The sequence below is a fragment of the Pollicipes pollicipes genome, unplaced genomic scaffold (assembly GCF_011947565.3).
Source record: "Pollicipes pollicipes isolate AB1234 unplaced genomic scaffold, Ppol_2.1 Scaffold_6686;HRSCAF=7923_pilon_pilon_pilon, whole genome shotgun sequence".
NCBI lineage: Eukaryota > Metazoa > Arthropoda > Thecostraca > Pollicipedomorpha > Pollicipedidae > Pollicipes > Pollicipes pollicipes.
The window spans coordinates 32,869,224-32,879,122 of NW_023596921.1; the positions used below are offsets into that span (position 1 = coordinate 32,869,224).

A 9,899-nucleotide genomic window follows, 5' to 3' on the forward strand; every position below is an offset into this window, starting at 1 on the left:
TAGAAGACCACAGGCATGAATCATTAGGCTGGAATTCAATGAGCCGCTTGCAGTCCTACACGTCAGTGCGCATGCACTGTCCGGCGCCTGACCTCGTGTTGTGAGAGAGGGGGAACTGCCAAGCACGTACATACGTGCGTTCGTCGGACTGGTGACATCAATGACGCAACGTTTTTACATTTACTTCGGTAATTAAACGGAATATTTACCACTCTTTCAGAACATTAGAGGGAAGTTAATGTGAATTAGTCACTAAGTATGGCAGATACTATAGTGTGCGATTTCAACACGGCATTTCTTTCATTTTCAGAATTCGCCGATTCCTAAGCAACGAGATATAAGGGAAAGGTACACCCGTCATTCTGTGACGCGAGTCACCGAAGCACATGTATTTCGCTCTGTGAACTCTGAAATAATCAGAGAAAAATAATTTTCAGCAGAGAATCACACTCCAAGCTGTATTGCACGCCTATTCTAGCCTAATGCCTAACGTTTGTTAAGGGTCAATGCATTTGTATAGGTCGGTCGCCAAGTGAGAAACCATGAATGGTTGTAAGGCCCGGCAAGATCCCAAAACGGCTGAAGGATTCTTTCAACCAACTCGCGGCGATGTCTAGGCAGTCGAATCCGTCCCGCCTACAGCTTTGCACCTCAAGAATCATGAATGTGTACCCCTGGGCACGTGAAAACTAATGCTAGCGTAACATATGCAGGTTAAAAACAGTCTGGCCCAGAGCGGCAGCTGTTCGCAGCTGAACCATTCGAAACGGAAAGTCAGCCATCTGCATGCAAATGTACTCACAGTGACGATGAACCTGAACCTCAAGGTGAACATTCAATTTATTCAAGTGTGCATTGTTCCTCAGAAGTGCATTCCAGCACCAGAGCGGCATGCGACGACTGCGTGAGATATGCTGTGTTGTTGGCGGACGCTCGCTGTTAACGAGCACCCCCCCCCCCCTTCCCTCCCCGAACGCCAAAAAACGGGCGCGAAGCGCCAACAGCACGCGCAGAATCTGTGGCACGCATGTCCGTGCACAACACCCACAGCACTTTAGTTACCGCAAGGGTCGCCGATTTCCCTCGTGCAATTTCATCCGGTGTGTGTTGTGCACCTCGGCGCCGAGAAAGCCGTCGCGGCGATGACCGGGACGAGCGTCAGCGCGCATGATCACGGGCGGCGTATCGACACGACCCACTAAATTATGATATCACGACGAAACGGAGAGTGCTCGCCGGCCCGCCGAGACAATAGCAACGCGCCGGACGAATGGTGGCGCGCGCCGCGTACAGTCACGGCCTCGCCGCCGCGCGCAGATACCGTAAGCCGGTAATGGCGACCGGGTTAAATGTTACCTGTCCCGGGTCAGGGGGCAGGTGCCCATAAAGTTCCAAGGGCAAAAAGTAAAAATGTGCGCGATGCACGGCCTGCGCCGGGTGGGACGGCAGAACGGCCCTCCATCACGGACGGTTGGATGGTATGGACGGTCAGAAGACACGGACGGTTCCTCAGCATGAGTAGTCAGATGGCACGGACGGTCGGATGGCACGGACGGTCAGATGGCACGGACGGTCAGATGGCAGGGACGGTCAGATGGCAGGACGGTCAGACGACACGAGCCGATAAACCTCTCATCCTTGTTCGAATCCCATCAATCGTCGTCTCCCTTTACATTTGACATGAGCTCTTCTGTCGCTGGTTCAAGCTTAATCTCGCTCTATTCCAACGATTGAGCAGCTTCATGTGTTCGTGCAGAGTCGAGGCGGATCCCCACTGAATTAATCTGTGCTCGGGGAAAGCTCAAGAGCCTATCGTCGGAGGCACACCCGGCGGGAACACTCAGCATTGCGTACGGTGGGGGCACGGGACTGACCGGGCCACTTACTGTTATCGCAGATCAATCGTGATGTAAAATGTCCAAAAAACGAAACATTAGCAGAGGACCAAGTATGAATGAAGCTGCCAGCCTGCGCTATGGGTTCTTTCAGATAACCTGACGTGAATGTTCTGCTGCACCTCCAAGGTGAAAATCGAGCTGGAAAGCTCAGTCGCCACAGGGCACAAAAATACCATCGTTTCGCAGACTCAGCATAGTCTTCTACTACGAGGCCTCGCCTGCTTTTCTGCTCGTCACGGGTCTCGATTCAGTTCCGGCCCGCGGGACCAGTGGCCTGCTCCAGGTGAACTCGTCACAATGACGATGGACCCAAGTCTCTCGTCGGTTGACTTGTCGAACACTTGAGGCCAATATTGTGAGAGGCAACACCGCGGAATGCGAGAGCGGTGGGCGGTCGGAATGCTTCTGACCACGGGCCTCCAGTCGGTCCGGCGAGAGACCCAACTCCACCTCCATCGTAAAGCCCGAGCATTGATGTGATCGCTAAGCCGAAGGCTCGTGCGCCCGCAGACTCCAAGGAATCGTGTGACTACCGAGCCCGGAGAGCCGTCTGAGGGGTCGCATAGCCAGGGAGCCGGGGGCCCGTGCTCTCGCAGAACCCTGGGGATCCGCGAGAGCACGATATCGCAGAACCCCGGGGATCCGCGAGAGCACGATATCGCAGAACCCCGGGGATCTGCGAGAGCACGATATCGCAGAACCCCGGGGATCCGCGAGAGCACGATATCGCAGAACCCCGGGGATCTGCGAGAGCACGATATCGCAGAACCCTGGGGATCCGCGAGAGCACGATATCGCAGAACCCCGGGGATCCGCGAGAGCACGATATCGCAGAACCCCGGGGATCTGCGAGAGCACGATATCGCAGAACCCTGGGGATCCGCGAGAGCACGATATCGCAGAACCCTGGGGATCCGCGAGAGCACGATATCGCAGAACCCCGGGGATCTGCGAGAACGTCCCAACACAGAGCCCAGGTCTCGCGTGATCGCGTGGCCAAGAGAGCCCTGCCTGCGATCGCAGAGCCCGTGGAATCGAGGCGATCGCGGACGCATGACAGACGTTTTTCACCGCGTTGTTACGTCCGCTGGCGCTCCAGACGCGCCAGGTGCTGCTTTTCACGGACAGAAAGTCGCCGGCGGCGGTGACAAATGTCTCCGCAGCGCCACTCCTCGTCGCCGCTCGGATCGGCCACCGCGAGTGCTGTTCAGATGTGCCGCGTCATTTCCGTGCGGGAAGGGCTCCATTGTCGCTTTGATGGCGCCTGAGTGAGCCGGGGAACGCAGCAGGCTGGGCAGACGGTACGGGACGGTGATAATGTATTCATTAGGTGGGCGCCGCTCAGGATGCAGGGCATTTACCTTGTCTCTACAAAGGGTCACAATGATACCTCCCGATTGCTTTCTAGACAAACAACCAGGAGCTATGCAAACATTTACACGCGCCAAGCAACGACAGCCTTGCTGGGAAGCCGCTAATAAACTCACGCTGACAAAAGGTCGACCCACGCGCGGTTAATGATAAAAAACTGCTGACAAAACAAAACTGCTTGACGTCGTCTATGTGCGCAGCCACAGGAAATAGCAGCACGCAGCATCGTAAAACGACCTCCAGGCCACAGGAGCCACCCACACATCTGCGGTTACAGAGACACACACCGGTGTCACCATTGTCTACAGCGCGCCGCCGCTTTGGAATTTCCGGCCCTCCCAACTGTTAAGACAGCATCTGACCAGTCACGATAAGACTGCAACGCACTGTGTGCACCGGCACAGCGGTACAAAGAGCAGATTGAGCTGCACGGTTCTGGGAAAGCACGCACAACGCCGCATGCGTGTGGTAACATTGCATGAATATATTGCAGCGCTCCCAGAGTTGGAGACGATGAAAGGGGTCATCGATCAAACTGCCTGATTCCATCTCCCATGTCCATGCCAACAACCATGCCAGCGGCTGTGGGCTGGTGGAGTCCAGTGGAGCATGACGGGCACGTAATCCAGCCGCACTGAGCAGGAGCATCAGCATTGATGGAATAGAAAAGGTATGTAGCGAGAGGCGTGCTGTGGCCGTCTCGGCACCAGGATTCCTGATGCGTCCTGGCTGGCTAAAAATGCTAAATGAAAGGTTGTCCGTTGGCGAGGAGGCAAACAACTCAGATGGGCTTGAACACACATTACGCCCGTCGGGTCGCGTGTAATCCGATCGGGTCGCATGTAATCCGATTTCAAGGTCGCCAGCGCAAGCCACGCGGGAAATAAACAGGTGCAAACTACCGAAGCATTGCATCTCACAGGCACCGACGTTGTGCTGCAAGTTGATGAAAAAAACAGCCATATATAAGTAGCTAAAACGGCGGTTGTAATTAGTTACCTCGCACCGTTCAGGGAAATGTTCCTGCTCTTGAGTCGGCGCTCCTCGGTCGCTAAAAACCGGCGCAAGTGGCGCGACGCGCCACGTCCGTCAAGCCTCGTTACGCAGTCCCGCGAGCCGGCGTGAAGCCGGCCGAGGCGGCGGGAGCGCTCCCCGCTCACGCGTCACGCCGTGCGCGAGGTCGCCTCGCGCGTCACGTCGGCCGCGGTGGGAGCGGGCGGCGGCGCGTGACGGGCGCACGTCGCGCGGCGACGACAGTCACGGCGCGCGCGCGACACATTCCGCCGATACGGATCGAAGTGGCCGCCTCTCGAGTGGCCCTCGCGGCCGGCACGCGGCCGGGCTGATGGGTCCGGCCCATTTCCAGTGTGGTCCTGTCGCCTGGCGCGGCCCCCGCCGGTCGCCCAGATCGGTCCCAAGTTCGCACCGGCTCCGTGAGAGCCCGACCGCCCCGGCGGCGAGACCGTGATTTTTCACGGCGGGTGTCACGGATGTGGCCGATTTCTGACAGCGCATTGTCTTTGGGAGATCAGAATCGGCAGCACTGCACGGCGTCCCCGAATGGGTCCGGGTGCAGACAGGCTGTGGACTTTGAAACCAGTTGCTCAACCTACGTTGCGAGACTGAGTATCCTCTACATATCCATGAGGCAGTAATTGCAAACGCTTCTGCAGCTGCGGCCTTGCATCTACAGATCCCAATGAATGGCAGCTGATGAAGGTCCCGCCGCCTTTCGCGTCTCCTCTAGCCTTCCCACGGGTGGGAGTTTAACGGCGGACCTCGACGGACGCCGGCTGTTCTCCGCGGCCCGCTGGCTCTTGAAGGGCGGCACGCCTGGTCGCACCGGAGCCTTGACCTGCAGCGAGCCGGGGCCGATGAGGGGGAGGGGGGGGGGGAGCCGGGCACGCTGCGCGCGGCGCTAACTCACCCCGAGCAGGCCGTTGGAGCGGTGTCGCGGGCGACTCTCACCGCTGCTGCCTCCTCCCCCTCACCCCGCGACCCGGGGAACTGTACGGACGAGTCGTGCATCGTGTGGTGTGAGTCATGACGGTTAGACGCTGGGCGGTTTAAAGCAGGCTGTTCATCTGCGCCGAGTGGGGTGCAGGGCACGGCGCCGGTCAGGATGATGGGCACACCCTGCGTAATTTTGTGTCATATGCACTACTCCGTGCCTTGGTTTCCTTAGGGATGAGCTTAACACATGATCGGAGACGCTTCGCGTTATACGGATGAGCGCCGTAAAATCTAGCTTCTAAAATTTAAGATGGCTGTTTATGAATTGAGAATTAGGCCGGTGGCTAGTGTACAACAGATTTTCACGGAACAAGACGTGCTTGGCTGCTGTTTAGCTTATTGCACAAGGGTCTTTAACATGTTTATCTCGTGATTTTGCATGCGCCTCGAGTCTGGGGGTAAGGCCTTGCCATCGCGGCATGTAAGCCTGAGCGGGGGAATGCGCCCTGTGACGGGCTGGATTTAGTGCTTTGTCAAAGCTGCTTAGCACCAGTCTACTGGCATAAATAGTGGGATTGGTTGGACTTACTGCGATCCCAAAGGGTCGCTTTGTAAGACGTTACTTTCTCCAGTTCTGCGATTGAGGCATCGTCGCGGAGGTGACGCTAGCAGCCAAGGAGGGGCCTCATTGCGAGAACTTCGAGGTGGCAAGACCCCACTTCTCACCTCTTCCAGTCACCGCCGAGTTTTTTGAGAGCCACCTCAGTAGCCCGTCACGCCAGATTTAAGACACTGTAGGAGCCTTCCCCCCCCCCCCCCCCCCCCCAACGTGAGCCCGGCCGCCGCAGTCGTCAGGACAAAGGGCAGGAGCGCTCGCCTCCCACCCGGACTCGTTTACGACGGCGCCAGAGGATGACTGACCGACGGCGGGGAGCCGGCCGAAGGCTGGGGGCATTCCGGTGACGGCGAACGTGCGCTGGCGCATGGCGGCATCCGGTGACTAGTTCCGCTCCGTAGCCTTCGACGGGAGACGGAGCGGGCAAACAGGGAACCCGACACGGAGCTATTGCAGCCGGGCACGCGCGCCGCCAAAACGCTGCCCCCTCACTACACCGGCTGCCGCTCCGACTACTGATTGGAGAGAAGCCGGCCTAATTAGCCTTCATGGGGAAATAGATCGAGGGATGCTGGTGCGGCCGACGGGCTTGGCTCCGACTGTATTCGGCCCGAGCACTATGTAGCTGACGACGCCGATAAGATAGTGTAATGAAGTGAAAATAGCCATTACGTTGGCTTCTATCACCAGCAGCGCCGGCGGCTCGGGCAAAGACTGCAAGCACAGCCACGGCGACCGAATGCACCGTTTCCCTGTCGCGATGTGTGCCGTCGCATATTTGCATCGCACGTCCGTCTGCTGCCTGACGGCTTCGAACGCGGGTGTACAGGCGCATAAATCTGTTTCGCGATTTGGCTGAACATGCGCGTTCAGCACGCACGGGCATTCGTCGGCAAGCGGTGGTGCAGTCGATACATGCGCAGCACATGTCAGCCGGTCAGTTTGCTCTCGACGTGGAACAGTCTGCAGCTCTGGGCGCTGTCCCGTGGGGCGCCTCGGCACACCGGTTCGCCGCATTCCCACGCGCCAGGCATGCCGACACCACAACACGCCACGGCTAACGGACCGCGGTCCAAATCACATAGCCGGCCAGGCTCGGTAACTGGAAGGCCCCGAAATCTGGCCGTCAAAGACCGTGATGGGAACGGGTCCAAGCTGGTGCCCGCACAATTTGCAGGTCCGCTGATTGCGATGTCGCCATTGCTGTGGAATAAGCTGGGTGGTGACTGCGGATGGTCTGAGCATTTCGCAATACACGTAAATCCTCCCTGGAAATTCTTAAAAACCAGGTTGATCCACTTCACACTTATACGTGCTTCCAAACGCCCCCGAAGGACACCTACGCTGACCCAAATACACCTTCTCAGAAAGCAATTCCAGTCAGCGCCTTTCAGCCGATGGTTCGCATACACCCCGGCCCGATAATCCTCCATCGCCACGTAATCCGGCATGGCGAGACTGCAGCTGCCGCCGCTCATCAATTATCACGTTGCCCAGATGGAGGAAGAGTGTATCCCGCGAGTCCACTACAAGGCCGCGCGCCGAGGGCCGGCGACAGGCGGCAGACCCCCTGACACACATCAGCACCTGTTGTTTACCACGGGGACGACCACCTCGCGGCCGCCCCCGCGCCCGGCTTCGGGAAGCAGCCTTGCAGGCCGCCGCCGGCAGCAGGGACGTCCGGGATTAGCGGTCGCGTCCTCACGCGGCCTTGTCTGGGAGGGCTTTCGTAAGCGGCGCGTGAGCTGAGAGAGGGTGAGGGGCGTCTCGGTTGGCTCCACCGAGGCCTCATCATCGGCAACCGGGTCCCGATTGGCTTGAGCGAGGCCGCGACACGAGGTTTTGAGGGGGAGGAGGGGTGGGGGGGGGGGGGGTCCTTGGACGGGCGCGCGGCATCAGCACGGAGGCGGCGAGCTCGAGCCTCGTCTCAGCGCCGCGCCACCACCGAGATATCAGCTTTGCAGGGGTGAGCTCGGGTCTCTGCCCGTCGTGACAGTGCCGAGACGCCAGCCCTGATAGCGCGGCTTATGGGGTCGATCTGGACACTAATAGCCGGGACAACGGGCTCATCGGATCAATGTAATGGCTCAAGCCGACGTGGCACGTGATGACGGGGGTAGCCAGTAGCAGTCACAGAGCTGTGCGCAGCTGACAGGTGGTGACAACGGTAGGTGTCTGCGCTACCTCTGCGCTTTGCGCTTCGGACAATAGGCACAGGCTGTATCGACTCGATATCCACACAGATAGCCGCACTTAACAGCCGGGTAACGAGCGACAATTGTACACTTAATTTGGACCACTCAGCCGTGCTGTGAGCGGCCGGTTCCCACCGAATTGGTGCGATCGAAGCCTTAATGGGTCTTCGAATTTAAAAAGCGTAAAACGAAAACAAGGCACTTGGTGGTGCCTCTAATGGGATGTCGAATCAGATTGTTCGAAAGTGCGTGAAGGTGAAATCTAAGCCATTTTCGGTGATCGTGTTCTAGAGCATCAGATCAGTACAGTTTGGTATGCACACGGTAGTTTTGGGTTGAATTAAATGCGTCTTCAAGCGATTGAGTTTGATTATCATTTGAGAAAGACTGAAAGCGAGGCCAAAGGCTCAAAAAGTGTAGCTGCGCTGGAAAAATCCCCTGGCAACTGTGGTCCGTTGTTTACGCATATGAGCAGAAGATGGTATTGATAAGCTTGATCATACCAAGCTACCACTCTACGTGAATGGGTTATATCCCGTCCATTCTAGGTCAATGAGAACGGATTGTAGTACGCCTGACCTTGCATCTGTCCGTGTTTTGATCACACTTACTGATGGAGCTCTATAATTTGCTCCCTTCTCTTTACAGCCAATGCCCTAAGACTGAGGTAATCTTCGTTGCTGTTTCGTATCGCATTCATATCATACCACCCTTAGCAGGTGGACTTGTGACCAGGATCACGTGCTGCGGCCAGTTCTGACACTAAGCATGTTCACAATCACCCGCTTTCCGACCACATCCCAAGTTGTTAGAAGGGTGAGTGCATCGCGCATCATGCTTACACATGTCGTACACGCCACTGCGAGCGCTTCAGCAGAGCTGCGCGAATCGGAGCGATAATTATGAACGTACAGAACTGATAAAATTATGAATAAAAATGCTTAACAGGACATGCTTTTACAAGACGGTAATAGTAAAGTTCGTGTCTAAGACCCCTTGGCAGTTTTTCAAATGCAGGTGAAAGCGTTGCTAAGCTGTTCAAAGGGGGAACAGATAGGGTTACAGGACACATTCTGCACTTAAGCAAAGGCGTCATTCACAACGTCACACATACGCGCAGGCCAAACTTATTAAAGGCAGTTTCTGACAAGCCGCACACAAACATACAAAGACAGCGGGACCCACACTCAGATGGAGGACTTCACGCCACTTGCCTGATACGTTGCCCGCGTTCACAACCACGACTTTCCTCTAAACGGGACGCTCGTTCAACGGGCCCCTCGCGAGTCGCTGCCAGCAGCTCATCGCCATTACCATCGGCAGTCCTCTCAGTGGTCACTCGAGTGCACGCGCTCTCCGTACCGCGGCCGGCCACCACACGCCGGGGCGCCCCGCTCACGCCCGCACGCCGGCGCCGCGCCAGCCCGACTGCCGCTCGTCCACGCGTGCCACCGCGGCCGAGCGCGGCTGGCCGGTTTAAGCAGGCGTGCCCCCGCGCCGGCGGAAGCGCAGCCCACCCGCTGCAGTGTGCGGCCGAGTGATGGCGTATAAAACGCTACCAGCGGCAGGCTGCACCGAGTAATTGGACGAAGCCGCCGGGAGAGGACGCATCCTGCGCCGGCGCTCCTAATGAGCGGGCTCGAGACGCGAGGTCGGTGGCGCCGCCGCCGACCTCAGCCGCCCTCTTCAGGCCATTTGCGGCGAGATTGTGTCGTCCGGCCCCATGAGCCCGGAAGCGCGAGTGCGCGTGAGTTTGGAGCGCTTCTTGGATTGGCTCCGACTTGATTCTTAATGCTGACTAGTGGAACTGTGAAGTCTTGGTAAAATTTGCGCCGTCCTTGTTCCAACCAGTGGAGTAGTGGCTGT

At 57.6% G+C, this 9,899-nt stretch overlaps 1 protein-coding gene across 1 annotated transcript in view; it reads right to left on the minus strand.

Annotated features, from left to right (window-relative positions):
* LOC119108208 (ras association domain-containing protein 9) overlaps nucleotides 1-9,446 on the minus strand; it is a 15,190-nt gene extending 5,744 nt beyond the window's left edge. Inside the window, exon 1 of the mRNA XM_037231790.1 lies at nucleotides 9,248-9,446. The gene's annotated coding sequence lies outside the window, so the exon portion shown is untranslated. The remainder of the gene's footprint in view (nucleotides 1-9,247) is intronic.
* Between the last annotated feature and the right edge of the window lie 453 nt (nucleotides 9,447-9,899).